General features: G+C 49.8%; 1 long non-coding RNA gene across 1 annotated transcript; it reads right to left on the reverse strand.

The window, feature by feature from the left end:
• Window positions 1-370: 370 nt before the first annotated feature.
• On the reverse strand, window positions 371-8,024 carry LOC141027829 (uncharacterized). Its single transcript, XR_012189788.1, has 3 exons — window positions 7,870-8,024; window positions 7,517-7,599; window positions 371-686 (listed from the first exon to the last, which is right to left on the reverse strand). It is a non-coding gene; the product is annotated as an uncharacterized lncRNA (long non-coding RNA).
• Window positions 8,025-12,990: the final 4,966 nt, after the last annotated feature.

The following is a 12,990-nucleotide window of genomic DNA, read 5'->3' on the forward strand; positions in this document are numbered from 1 at the left end:
AGTACCGAAACATCGGGTCATCCCTACTGGCTACTGACATGTTAGTGCACTGTCCCACAACAGCTTACGCCCGCCCTACAAAGATGTAAATGGCAGCAGGCCTGGCCCGGCGTGTCGAACCGGAGCATCAAATCATCCACACTTCTTCTTTTCAGGGAAAGCATCAAATCACCCTGGTTAATCCGCAATCAGTTCTGAACAGGGACGGGACGCGAGGAAAGAAAGCCAGATTAAGCGGCGTGACACGACATAGGAGGGAAGCAACAAGATCTCTAAGACTAAGATACTACATGGAGTAAGAACAAATTAAGACAGGGGAGCATAGCCGGGGAGTAGCTAACTGATATATCGATGATCGATGGCGCAGTAATTTGCAAAAGAGGATCGATGTCGGTGCTATCACATCTTTGTCCCGAAGGGCCAGATACATCGACCTTTTCGGCAATGCCGTTGCCGTCCGTTTCGGCTTTCGGCCACGCCATAATTTATCACAGCATTCATAATTTATCATAACAACATAATCTTTCACAGCAAACGGTTCATCACAGACACTACATCATTTTGCACCAAAGATAATGCAGACAAATGTATCCATCTTTTGGTGTCATGGTCATCTAGTATTGAGAACCTGGGAGAAATTTATTCATCCAGCTTGTTTATTGTTGCTTCTTTTGGTGCATGCGAACCTGATGAAACAAAAAAAGATGAACATTAGATTGCCTATGGAATAAAAACATTACAGCAAATAGCTGAACAAGAGTGATACTATGGCAGGAATTGTAAATCTTTTTTCAGGAACAACCTTTTGTCAGGACAAAGGATATTTATGTAGAATTGGCAGGTTAATGAAACAATGGACAGTGCAAGAGGATATCAACAAAGCGCTAGTATGCTGAGGAGCAAAGATAAAACTTCATGTCACACTATGGCCATGGTCACTGAGACGAAAAGAAGGAACGTTCAAGATAACTGATCTAAATGTACAAACTTTGTCCAAGGGGCGACATAGGGGTAACAGATTTAGTTTCAGATTTCAGGTTTAGGCATCCTCAAAAGTAAGTAATCTTCAGGTTAAGTTGCAAGTTCAAAGCTGGAAGCACCACCTCATAGCCAAAGATCTAGCACCAAAATAGGAAATCTACACAGTGCAAGCAGGATACACAAACTGATGTATAGTGCCCTTATCTTTTATGGCACCATAAACAGACAGTGCAAGGAAAACAAAGAATGCATCACTGCTTTTCGAAATCTCAGTTTGCCAGAAGCAGCAGAAATTCAAACACCACGACCGAGCCAACAAAGCATCGGCAACCATGTTAATGCTCAGTGACAGCAGGCAATTAAGCGGGATCATTCAACAATGTACTTTGTTCTGCACTTAATGCAGAAGCATAATCTACTGTCAATGGTGTTAGATGTGTATAGTCTCTCTTGCACTTTACCATACACATGTATATGTACTGGCCTTTGGCCCTCCTGTGAATGTAGTTGCCTATTCCTAACATGGCATCAGATGCTTAGGTTCCTCTTCCGCTCCCGCGCGCTTGCAGCTCCGTGCCTCGCTCCCCCGTCGCCGGCCTCGCTTCCCCATCGCCGGTCTAGCTCCCCCGTCGCCGGCCTCCCTCTACCTCGTGGACGGCGGCGGCCACCTCCTCCCTCGCCCCCGGCTCTCTCCCTCCCCGCCGCCACGCCGTCTCGCCCCGGCCTGCGCTGCCCCAAGCTCGGCTGCGGCCTGCCGTCGTTGTCCCGCGCCGCCCCGAGCGCGGCCGCGGCCTGCCATTGCCGCCTAGCGCCGCCCTGCGCCTTCCCGTGCTCGGCCGCGGCCGGCAGCCACCTCCCAGTGCCTCCCCGCGCCCGGCCGCGACCTCCCCCCTGGCCGCCTCCTGCTGCAGCCGGTGCTGCCCAGGGCCGGCCCCTCTCACGCTCGCCCTCCCCCCCCCCCCCCCCCCCGCTTCCTCCATCGGGGCTGGATCGAGCCAGCGCGAGCCCGATCCCGATCGGGGTCTCCTGTAGCAGTTGACCAAAAAAAACAAAAAAAACAAAAAGAGCTCCTCATGTCTTCTTCGGGGTATGTCGCCGTTCCTCGGTGCTCGGTGATCTTCGATGGCACCAACTATGCCGAGTTTGCGGGGTTTATGCGTATCCACATGCGCGGTCTCCTTCTGTGGGGTGTTCTCTCTGGCGAGGTCCCCTGTCCGCCTTGCCCTGTTGCTCCTATGGCTCCTACCCCGCCAGCACCGCCGGTTCTTGCTGCTGATGCTTCTCAGGCTGATCGCGATGCCGCCAAGGCTCTTGATGATACTGAAGTTGATGCCTATGATCAGCAGATGTCAGCCTATTCGGGTGCCCTTTCTGCCTATCGTGATGATCTATCTGCTTACACTCGGTGGTGCAATGATGATGCTCGTGCTGCTGCTGTTCTTACTGCGAGTGTCCTTCCTCAGTTCGCCTCGGAGTTCATGGGACTTGGCACAGTTGCAGCGATGTGGTCTTATCTCTGTCAGCGCTATCAGCCCTCTGGTGATGCTCTCTACCTATCTGTGGTGCGTCAGGAGCATGCACTTCAGCAAGGTGATTCCTCTGTTGATGAGTTCTATTCACAGTGCTCTACCATCTGGCGTCAGCTTGACTCTCTTCGGACCGTCGTTTGTGGAACTTGCCGTTGCTGTCAGACTACACGGTCCGATTTGGAGTTTCAGCGGGTTCACGAGTTCTTATCTCGTCTTCGCTCTGAGTTCGAGCCTCGTCGTGCTCACCTGCTCGCTCGTGGTCATGTTCCTATCTCGGAGGTACTTGCTGAGCTTCGTGCTGAAGAGACCCGCCTACGCTCTGCTGGGTTACTTGTGGTTCCATTAGTGTTGGCCGCCCGAGCTCCTATGCCACCTACTCGCCTCACCGCTCCACCGCTCCTTGCCTACTCCTTCAGGGGGTGGGTCGTCCTTCTTATGCTGAGAGGGGCCGGTCGCGCCGTGACACCTTCTGTGGCTACTGCTCTCGGCCAGGTCACCCAGAGTCTGATTGTCGTGAGAAGAAGCGAGACCTGAGGCGCTCCTCTTCCAGTGGGACTCCTGGATCCTCCTCGACCCCGTCACTCACTGACCAGGACATTATGAGGCTCAAGCGTCTCTTAGCTTCCTCAGGCTCTTTGTCGAGCGGTTCCGCTGCTGCTGTGACTGCAGCCACTGCTCCACCACCGCAGGCATCTACAGTCAGGTACATCTTCGTGGGTTCTGGATTCTGGAGCCTCTTTTCATATGTCTTCTGATTCTTCCATGCTGTCTTCTCTCCGACCTCTTGATTCGCCTGTTAATGTTCTTACCGCTGATGGCACACCTCTTCCTGTTGCTAGCCGTGGTCTTCTTTCCACTCCATCTTTTTCTGTTCCTAGTGTTTCACATGTTCCTCGCCTCACCATGAATCTTTTTTCCGCTGCCCAACTTACTGATTCTGGTTGTCGTGTCATTCTTGATACCGACTCTTGCTCCATTCAGGATCGTCGCACCAAGGCTTTGGTTGGTGCTGGCCCCCGGCGCCGTGAGTCAGAGGGCCTTTGGGAGGTTGACTGGCTTTGTGTTCCTTCCGCTGCCACCACTTCAGCCAGCACACATGCTCTTGCTGCCTCTTCGTCTGCGTCCTTCCAGCAGTGGCATCATCGCCTTGGTCACATATGTGGCTCTCGCTTGTCTTCTTTAGTTCGTCAGGGCCTCTTAGGGTCTGTATCCGGAGATGTTTCTTTACATTGTAATGGCTGCAGACTTGGCAAACAGACCCAGTTACCTTATCCTACCAGTGAGTCGGTATCTCAGCGTCCTTTTGACTTAGTTCATTCTGATGTATGGGGTCCTGCTCCCTTTGATTCGAAAGGTGGTCACCGCTACTATATCTTGTTTATTGATGATTTCTCTCGCTACACTTGGCTCTACTTTATGAAATCTCGTAGCGAGGTTCTCTCTATATACAAACGTTTTGCTGCCATGGTTCACACCCAGTTTTCCACGCCCATTCGTACTTTTCATGCTGACTCCGCTGGTGAGTTTATCTCCCAGCTGTTGCGTGGTTTTCTTGCGGAACAGGGTACTCTTGCCTAGTTCTCATGTCCTGGTGCACATGCTCAGAATGGCGTTGCCGAACGTAAGCATCGTCATCTACTTGAGACGGCTCATGCTCTGATGATTGCCGCTTCTCTCCAACCCCATTTTTGGGCTGAGGCTGTTTCTGCATCCACCTATCTCATCAACATACAGCCATCGACTGCTCTGCAGGGTGGTATTCCTATGGAGTGTCTCACTGGTCGCTCTCCTGACTACTCAGCTCTTCGTATGTTTGCATGTGTGTGCTATGTCCTTCTTGCCCCGCGAGAACGCACCAAACTGACTGCTCAGTTGGTTGAGTGTGTTTTTCTTGGCTACAGTGATGAGCACAAGGGCTATCGCTGCTGGGATTCTGTTGGTCGTCGTTTGCGCATCTCGCGTGATGTGACCTTTGACGAGTCTCGCTCTTACTACCCACGTCCTTCTACCTCGAGCTTCTCTGTGGACGATCTTTCTTTTCTTCTTCTCCCTGATACACCCTGCTATGTGCCTCCTCATGTTTTTCCTCCTCCGCCTGCACCTCTGCTTCCTTCTCCTTCACCACCGACACCATCTTCCCCATCCACCTCCTCCAACTCTCCACCATCATCTCCAGTCCGTCGCCCTCTCTCACCATTTCCTCTTCACTATACTCGTCGCCCTCGTTCTGAGGATGTTTCCCCTGATGCGCCTTCCACCTCTGGTGCACCTCCTTTCACTCCTCCCCCGGTTCATAACCTCCGTGCTCGGCCTCGCCCCCGCCTGATCGCTACTCTCCTGATCGGTACGGTCTCTTTGTTATTGCTGAGCCCACTTCCTATCGGACCGCCATGACTCAGCCTGAATGGCAGCTTGCGATGGCCGAAGAGCTTGCTGCCCTTGAGCGCTCTGGCGCATGGGATCTGGTTTCCCTCCCTTCCGGTGTCCGTCCCATCACCTGCAAGTGGGTCTACAAGATTAAGACTCGCTCTGATGGTTCTCTTGAGCGCTACAAAGCGCGCCTTGTGGCCCGTGGTTTTCAGCAGGAGCAGGGACGCGATTATGATGAGACATTCGCTCATGTGGCCCACATGACCACTGTTCGCACTCTTCTTGTTGTTGCTTCTGTTCGTCATTGGTCTATCTCTCAACTTGATGTTCAGAATGCTTTTCTTAATGGCGAGTTGCGTGAGGAGGTTTATATGCAGCCACCACCGGGGTACTATGCTCCTGATGGTTTGGTCTGTCGACTTCGCCGCTCCCTCTATGGTCTTAAACAAGCCCCTCGTGCCTGGTTTGAGCGCTTCGCCTCTGTGGTGACTGCCGCTGGCTTCTTGCCCAGTGATCATGATCCCGCGTTGTTTGTTCACACGTCTCCTCGTGGTCGGACTCTGCTCCTTCTCTATGTTGATGACATGATCATCACTGGTGACGACTCTGACTACATAGCCTTTGTTAAGGCTCGCCTTCGCGACCAGTTCCTCATGACTGATCTTGGTCCACTTCGCTATTTTCTTGGGATTGAGATCTCCTCGACCTCTGATGACTTCTACATCTCCCAAAAAAAAATATATTCAGGATCTTCTTGCTCGCGCTGCTCTCGGTGATGAGCGCACAGTTGTGACTCCTATGGAACTCAACGTTCAACTTCGTGCTTCTGATGGTGACCCTCTCCCTAACCCCACTCGCTATCGTCACCTTGTTGGCAGTCTTGTCTATCTTGCTGTTACGCGTCCTGATATCTCCTATCCTGTTCATATCCTGAGTCAGTTCGTTTCAGCCCCCACCTCTGTCCACTATAGTCATCTCCTCCGTGTTCTATGATACCTTCGTGGCACGCTCTCTCAGCGCCTTTTCTTTCCCCGCTCCAGCTCTCTTGAGCTCCGGGCCTACTTTGATGCTACCTGGGCTAGTGATCCCTCTGATCGACGCTCGCTGTCTGCTTATTGTGTCTTTCTTGGTGGCTCTCTTATTGCTTGGAAGACAAAGAAACAGACTGCCGTTTCTCGCTCGAGTACAGAGGCTGAGTTGCGAGCCATGGCTATGCTGACGGCTGAGGTGATCTGGTTACGGTGGTTACTTGAGGACTTAAATGTGTCTGCTACTACCTCGACTCCCTTATTGTCAGACAGTACTGGTGCTATCAGTATTGCGCGTGACCCGGTGAAGCATGAGCTCACCAAGCACATCGGCGTGGATGCCCACTTTGTGCGTGCTGCTGTGCAGGATCAGACCCTCGCTCTTCACTATGTGCCCTCTGAGTTACAGTTGGCGGACTTCTTCACGAAGGCACAGACTCAAGCGCAGCATAGTTTTCTTCTCTCCAAACTCAGTGTTGTTGATCCACCATGAGTTTGAGGGGGGGTGTTAGATGTGTATAGTCTCTCTTGCACTTTACCATACACATGTATATGTACTGGCCCTTGGCCCTCCTGTGAATGTAGTTGCCCATTCCTAACAAATGGATCATCGGCCTAAACTCTTACTGTACATTATTACCACTATCAAGAGCACAACTGCATGGCAAGATTAGTAACAACTAACAACTGTAGATCATGTATATGGAACTGTAGCGCCTCCATCACAAAATACAAAATTAAAAAGAGAACAAAGGCAAGCTCTGTTCAACTTCAGAGACTGTAGACTGTTTGCAAAGGGAAAAGTACAATGAAGAAATAGTATGAATTATTTCATGGCCTTGTTGGAGCTACATCAAGAGATACAGAACTACTTTCAGATTAAATCAAATAGTAATAAACACAAAAGCAAGAAGAATCTGATTTGACACGCAAGTAACGTTGAACATTCACTGGGCAGTCCCATGAATATTTCTTCAGACCAACAAGCAGCACGAGATTACACATTCATAACACAATCGTGCGGGTGCAGCCAACTACATACAGAATACAGAAACTTCCAGACTGAACAGATTTTTCGTGGAAGAGAAAAACTCACAACAAAGTCTGATGAGCAAACAATTTACTTAAACGGCTGGTGAGATACCACAAGATCTCTGTATTTATAATCAGACAAAGGATTCTGATTGCATGAAGATGTTATGTGGTGCTACAATGTATGAACATGTCAGGGAAGCTAACAATCTGGATTACGTCTCCTGATGGGTACTATATCCAACTGACACTTGTGAACAGATGATTTCTAGTACTATTATATAGAAAAACAAGGAAACTTGTTAGAAACATCGTCGCTGTTTCTTTATTGCCAAACACTGATTCCTTAAATTCCCCGTTGACCTGTGCGGCCGGATTATTCACTTTGCTATGTCAGTCGCTAGTGCATGGACAAATCTAAATCAGAGTACAGTATATACAAATACAAATCGGAACAAGCACCCAAATCAGAGTATATACAGTACATACAAATATAAATGACAAAGAAAGGAAGGCAGTAGATTTGTTCACGAATTAGTAAACAGCGGCTACAAACAAGAACGATGTTGTTTAGACCTCAGATACCACAACATCAGACCATCGCCATCACTAATTAGCTCTGCACCACACTTCAATCACCATCAACATCAGACAATCACCTACAGTGAAAAAGGTAGTTTAGAAACTCTCAATCCTCCTAGATCCATCAGACCATCACCATCAGAAAATCACGGCAATCTCGCCGGGTAGGGTTAGGGTCGATGAGGGGCTAGAAGAGGACAGCATTCTTGGCGAGCTCGCCGGGTAGGGTTAGGGTCCATGTGGAGCTAGGGGTAGGAGACGACGTTCTTGGCGAGCTCGCCGGCGAGGACGAGGCGGACGGAGACGGGGAGAGGAGGGGGAGGAGGGGAGAGGCGGCGATGACTTACCACCGGGGAGAAAGCCAGTATGCTGGAGGAGTAACACCGGTGTCGAGGCGTCGGGGCGTCGGGCGGAGTTGGGCGGCGGGGAGGAGGCTGGCGGCGTGCGCTGGGACGAGCGCTTCCCTGAGTCCTTCGACAAGGGTTCTGAACCGCGTGGGTTCGGGAGGATCGAAGGGGATCGGCCCATGCAAACCCCCTGTACCAAATGGGCTGACGGGGTTTTCCGGGGTTTCTGGCCCACGCGAGGAAAAACCTCTAGAAACCCCTCCAATCCACTCGCGCCAAACGAAGCCTCACGGAAAATGTGTTAAAAGTTTTTTTTAACAATTTTCACTCAAGCTTAATTAAATCTAGCAACATAATAAATGTGCTGACATAGCAAATCACATACCACAGAAAAGAAACATTTAACACATTTATGTAGCACTAATAGAAAAATGTCCATTTGTCCCGGTTTATAAGACACATTTGTCCCGGTTCGGAAACCGAGACTAAAGGGTCGGTACTAAAGCCCGGTACCTTTAGTCCCGGTTCTTATATGAACTGCGACAGATGGGGCTCCACGTGCCCACTGCGGCTTGCCCAGGCAGGAGGGCCTTTTGTCCCGGTTGGTAGCACCAACCGGGACTAAAAGGCATCCACGCGTCAGCAGTTCAGGGCTGGGGTTTTTGTTTTTTTCCTTAGGGGAGGGGGGGGGTTGGGTTTTGTACGGTTAATTTAGGGGTTTCATATATTGTGTTAACTAGCTAATAGAGAGAAGTGTCCTCTCTTATCTTTGTGCTTGGTCGACGCTACATATTATACGTATAGAGAGGACTCGACACGCTAGCTAGTAAGCAAATGAAGGAAACCATTAAGTACACAAGATCGTCATGAACATATACAAAGAGAAGTGATCGACCTCGCTTTCTCCGAGAGATTGGTCGAACAACAAGTTTTCGTATATCTATCCGACGCTACTAGCTACATATATACAATATAAGATCTCTTACAATCCCCCTAACATCTGATGTCAAGTTCCACATGGTATTCTCCGTCTTTATCTATGACGTGCTCAAGAAAGAATCCCGCCAACTCCTCTTGAATTGCTTTTATGCGATCTTATGGTAGGAGTTGATCCCGCAGCTGCCAAAGCTAATTTGAAGAAGGGGGTCAATACATATATATGAATGAAACTCAACACAAATGATGGTAATAAAATAAAATCGTGAATATTATTGCTTACGCACTTCATAATCTTCTTTAGAGTAGCCCCGCTTAGAGGTCGTCGCGTTGTAGATGTATTCGCAAATGTAGTATCCACAAAAATTATTCCCCGCGTCCTGCCTCAACCACTTTAAGAGAAATAGAGGTCAATCAAACTGATAATCAAGCATTATAAAATGGTATTGATGAAACTATCTAGAACCAATGGGAGATGCGCGGAACTAGCTAGTCGTACTTACTTTCGGGTGTGTAAATCGCAGCTTCCCCGGCAGTCCCGGAGCTTCTGCGGTGAACACTTTCCAAACCTTGCGAGACAAAGAAAATAATTACTTGATATCAGGAAATGAACAAAGTTGCCGATATGGTGCGATAATGATCGATTGAACCTATTTCTGGAGCATTTCAGTCATGGCCGCATACTCCTTGGGATCTTTTCGTCTTGAGTCTAAGACGGTTACTAGTCCCTGCTCAAGCTTAATCTCTAGGAGAATAAAGTGGAAGCTGCGCACGCATGCATAAATCATCAATTACATTACTACAACCTCGAGTAATAAGGGAAACCGAATATGTACAAGACAGTAACACTCACTTGAATTTGTAAGGAAAGAGTATTTTATCTTTGTTTTGATTTTGAAGCAACGATTTTAGCAAGTTGGCCTCGACTCCTTTGGCATCATGTTTAACCGTCCATTCATCTATGAGATTTGTGTGTTAATGAACCCAATATCATAGATTTGTCTTTTCTTGCATTCGACGATCTTCAATCTGCATAATATATTAAGGATAATTATATATACATGCAATGAAAGAGCTGAGCTATATAGAGACTTAATTACAGAAGTAGTACTTACAGACAGTAGCAAGTGATGATTATTTTATCAAGGGCCTTTTGATTGTAAAACTGAAAGAACTCCTCAAATGGAACAGACAACAGATCAATTCCAATGAGGTCGTGCTCCTCTTTAACTCTCAGCGTCAAAATATCCTTCCCAGACTTGCAGGTGTCCATGTACCACTGATGGAATCTTCGCATCTCGTTGTTAGATGAGGATGACCAAGTTTGACGAGAGGCTTCCCGTACCGGTATTTGTGTTCGTCCACCTCCATTGATTCAAAATGTGCATCGTCGGGCAGGTAATCACCAGGATTGGTACCGGGTAGCATCCCCAGCAGATTTATGACGATATCGCTAGACACCTTCAGCGGGGGGCACGATTGGTTTGCCTGTTCGCCGAGCTGGGGAATTTTTTTCCCACTTCTTCATTCTTGTAACCTTTTGTCACTTGAAGTAGTTCCCGACCGGCGCGCTTCTTCCACTGCCTTTTTAAGAGCGCGGACATGGTTGTCATCCAGCGGAGGCGGTGGTGGTCGCTTCAGGGCATCCAAAGTGCGCTGAACTTTCACCTTATCTATCTTCTCCTCCGGAGGTGGAGGTTTTTTTGCAAAATAATCCTTCACTTCAGCTTTAGAGATCTTCGCGTTTTCCTCGTCGGTCCTCTCGTATGGTAACTTCTCTAGAGGCTTGAGAGATGGACCGAATCTGTATTGCCTCCTGCCTCTGGCTCTACTGCTAGACGCCGGAGCAGTCGGAGCGGCTGCGCATGTCTTCTTTCGTTGCTTACGAGGTGGAGAAGGAGGCAGAGTGCTACGACGCCCGGAGCAGCCGGAGCGACGGCGGCTCTCTTCCCGCCTTGCTGACGAGGCAGAGGAGGAGGCGGGCTGCTCGGATGCGCCGGCGCAGGCGGAGAAGGAGGCGGAGTGCCGCCACGTGCCTGAGCAGCCGGAGAAGGAGGCGGAGTGCCCTCATCACTCGCCGGAGGAGGAGGCGGAGTGCCCTGACTCGCCGGAGGAGGCGGAGGCGTCCAGTTCGGAAGGTTGATGAGCTCCTGCCGCCATAGACATGGAGTCTTCAGAGCACTGCCCAGCCGAGTCTCCCCTTCACCGATAGGGTGGTCAAGCTGGAGCTCCTCAAATCCCTCCGTTATTTCATCCACCATCACAGCAGCATATCATTCTGGAATCGGACGGCAGTGAAAAGTTGCGCCGGGTTGAGGAGGTGCAACAGAGCCGACAGCCGCCTTGACTTTGAATTTCTGCCATTGCGTCATAAGGTGGCAATCTTGAGACTCCGTGATAGCATCCACGGGGTAGCTAGCAGGAGCCGTGAAGACAGGCTCCCGAAGCAGCTCGGTGGAAGCCACGCTGCTTCTCCGCTGAGATGGCGGGGTAGCTTCGGCAGGTCACTTGCTGTGAACTGCATCTCGTTCCTCTAGTGCTTGTACCCTTGCGTGGAGCGCCTGCAGTTGGGTCTGCTCCACTTTCCTCTTCCTCTCCCGGCCTTTGTAACCGCCTGCATCGGGAAACCCAGCCTTCCACAAAACGGAGCCTGGCGTGCCTCATGTCCATCCAGGGTGCTCAGGATTCCCGAGGGCCATTGTGAGCTCGTCGTTCTCTCTGTCGGGAACGAACGTCCCTTGCTGTGCTGCGGCGATATACTCTTGAAGCTTCGTGACGGGTATTCGCAGTTGCTCGTTCATCCAAACGCACTTCCCTGTTTCAGGGTCCAACGATCCCCAACCCCAAAGAACCAAGTCCTTGAACGGTCTGGCCAGTGCAACGTCTCTGGTTCGACCACTTTATCAAGCAGGTCATTCTCAGCCTTCTCCCACAACGGCTGGGCTTTGAGGTAGCCATCTGACCCCGTGCGATGGTGGTGCTCCTTCTTCGGAGAACTTTCTTGTTTGTCGCTGACTTCTTCTTACTTTTGTCCGATGTCTTGTGGGCCACAAATGCGTCCTAGTGATCTCGTATCTTCTCATATCGGCCGGTGAATTCTGGAGTCTTGTGTTTGTCGACAAACGTTGATTTCAGCTCATTCTTCCACCTCCTAAATAGATCCCCTATCTTCTTAAGAGCATGAGCCTTGACCAATGGCTCTATAACTGGCTTCTCCGGATCCTCCTCTGGCGGTAGGGTGAAATTTGCCTTCAGCTCGGTCCAAAGATCATCTTTCTTCCTATCTTTGACATAAGACACCTGAGGGTCTTCGTTTTTAGGCTTATACCAATTGGTGGATGCTGATCGGGATCATGTCCCTAACAAGAACCCCGAACTGAGCAGAAAATGCTTCCTTGGCCGGATGGGTTCAATCGGTGGGCCATCGCGCGCGATTGCTGTGATTGTGAACCTTTCATCCTGGCGCAACCTTTTCTTTGGGCCTCATCTCGTTACCGAAGTTTGGCTCGATCCGGAGGGCTAGAAAAGAAGAAAGAAGAGAGTTAATATGTGTACATACCAAAACAATTAATGCATCAATTAGCTACTCAGCATAGGCTTAATTAATATATATACCTGGCCGGACTCCGTTCGGTCACCGGAGCCGTCGTCACGGTGTCCTTCTTCCACCGGCATTCGGTCACCGGAGCCATCATAATCATGTCCCTCCTCCTCCATTGTTCGATCACCATAGCCTGCTTCACCCTCACCTTCCAGACCATCGGTGTCGTTGAGATATGACAATACATCACCTCCGGCTGCGATTATGTCCCCCAACATCTGTTCTGCTTCCAAGTCTCGGTGCTCCATTGTTTCTGCAAATATTACAACATGGAAATTATTATACAAACATGACAGATGGATATATTAGTGGCAAACGTAGACCTAGCTAGCTAATCACAACAAGGAATCATATTAGTGTCCTCGACGCTTCTCTAGGGTTTGGGGTGGCCTCGGCAACGCTTATAGGGTTCTGGGTGGCCTCGACGACAACGCTCTTTTAACTTGGTAAATTTGGGTGGCCTCGGCAGCGCTTCAAGGGTTTGGGCCGGACCGCCTCTCTCATGATTGTCCGACGTTTGTCTAGTGTCAAAGGATTCAACAAAACCATGTCTTCATCATTACGCGAAAGTAACAGGCGCATGA

The sequence above is a fragment of the Aegilops tauschii genome, chromosome 7 (genome assembly GCF_002575655.3).
Source record: "Aegilops tauschii subsp. strangulata cultivar AL8/78 chromosome 7, Aet v6.0, whole genome shotgun sequence".
Lineage (NCBI taxonomy): Eukaryota > Viridiplantae > Streptophyta > Magnoliopsida > Poales > Poaceae > Aegilops > Aegilops tauschii.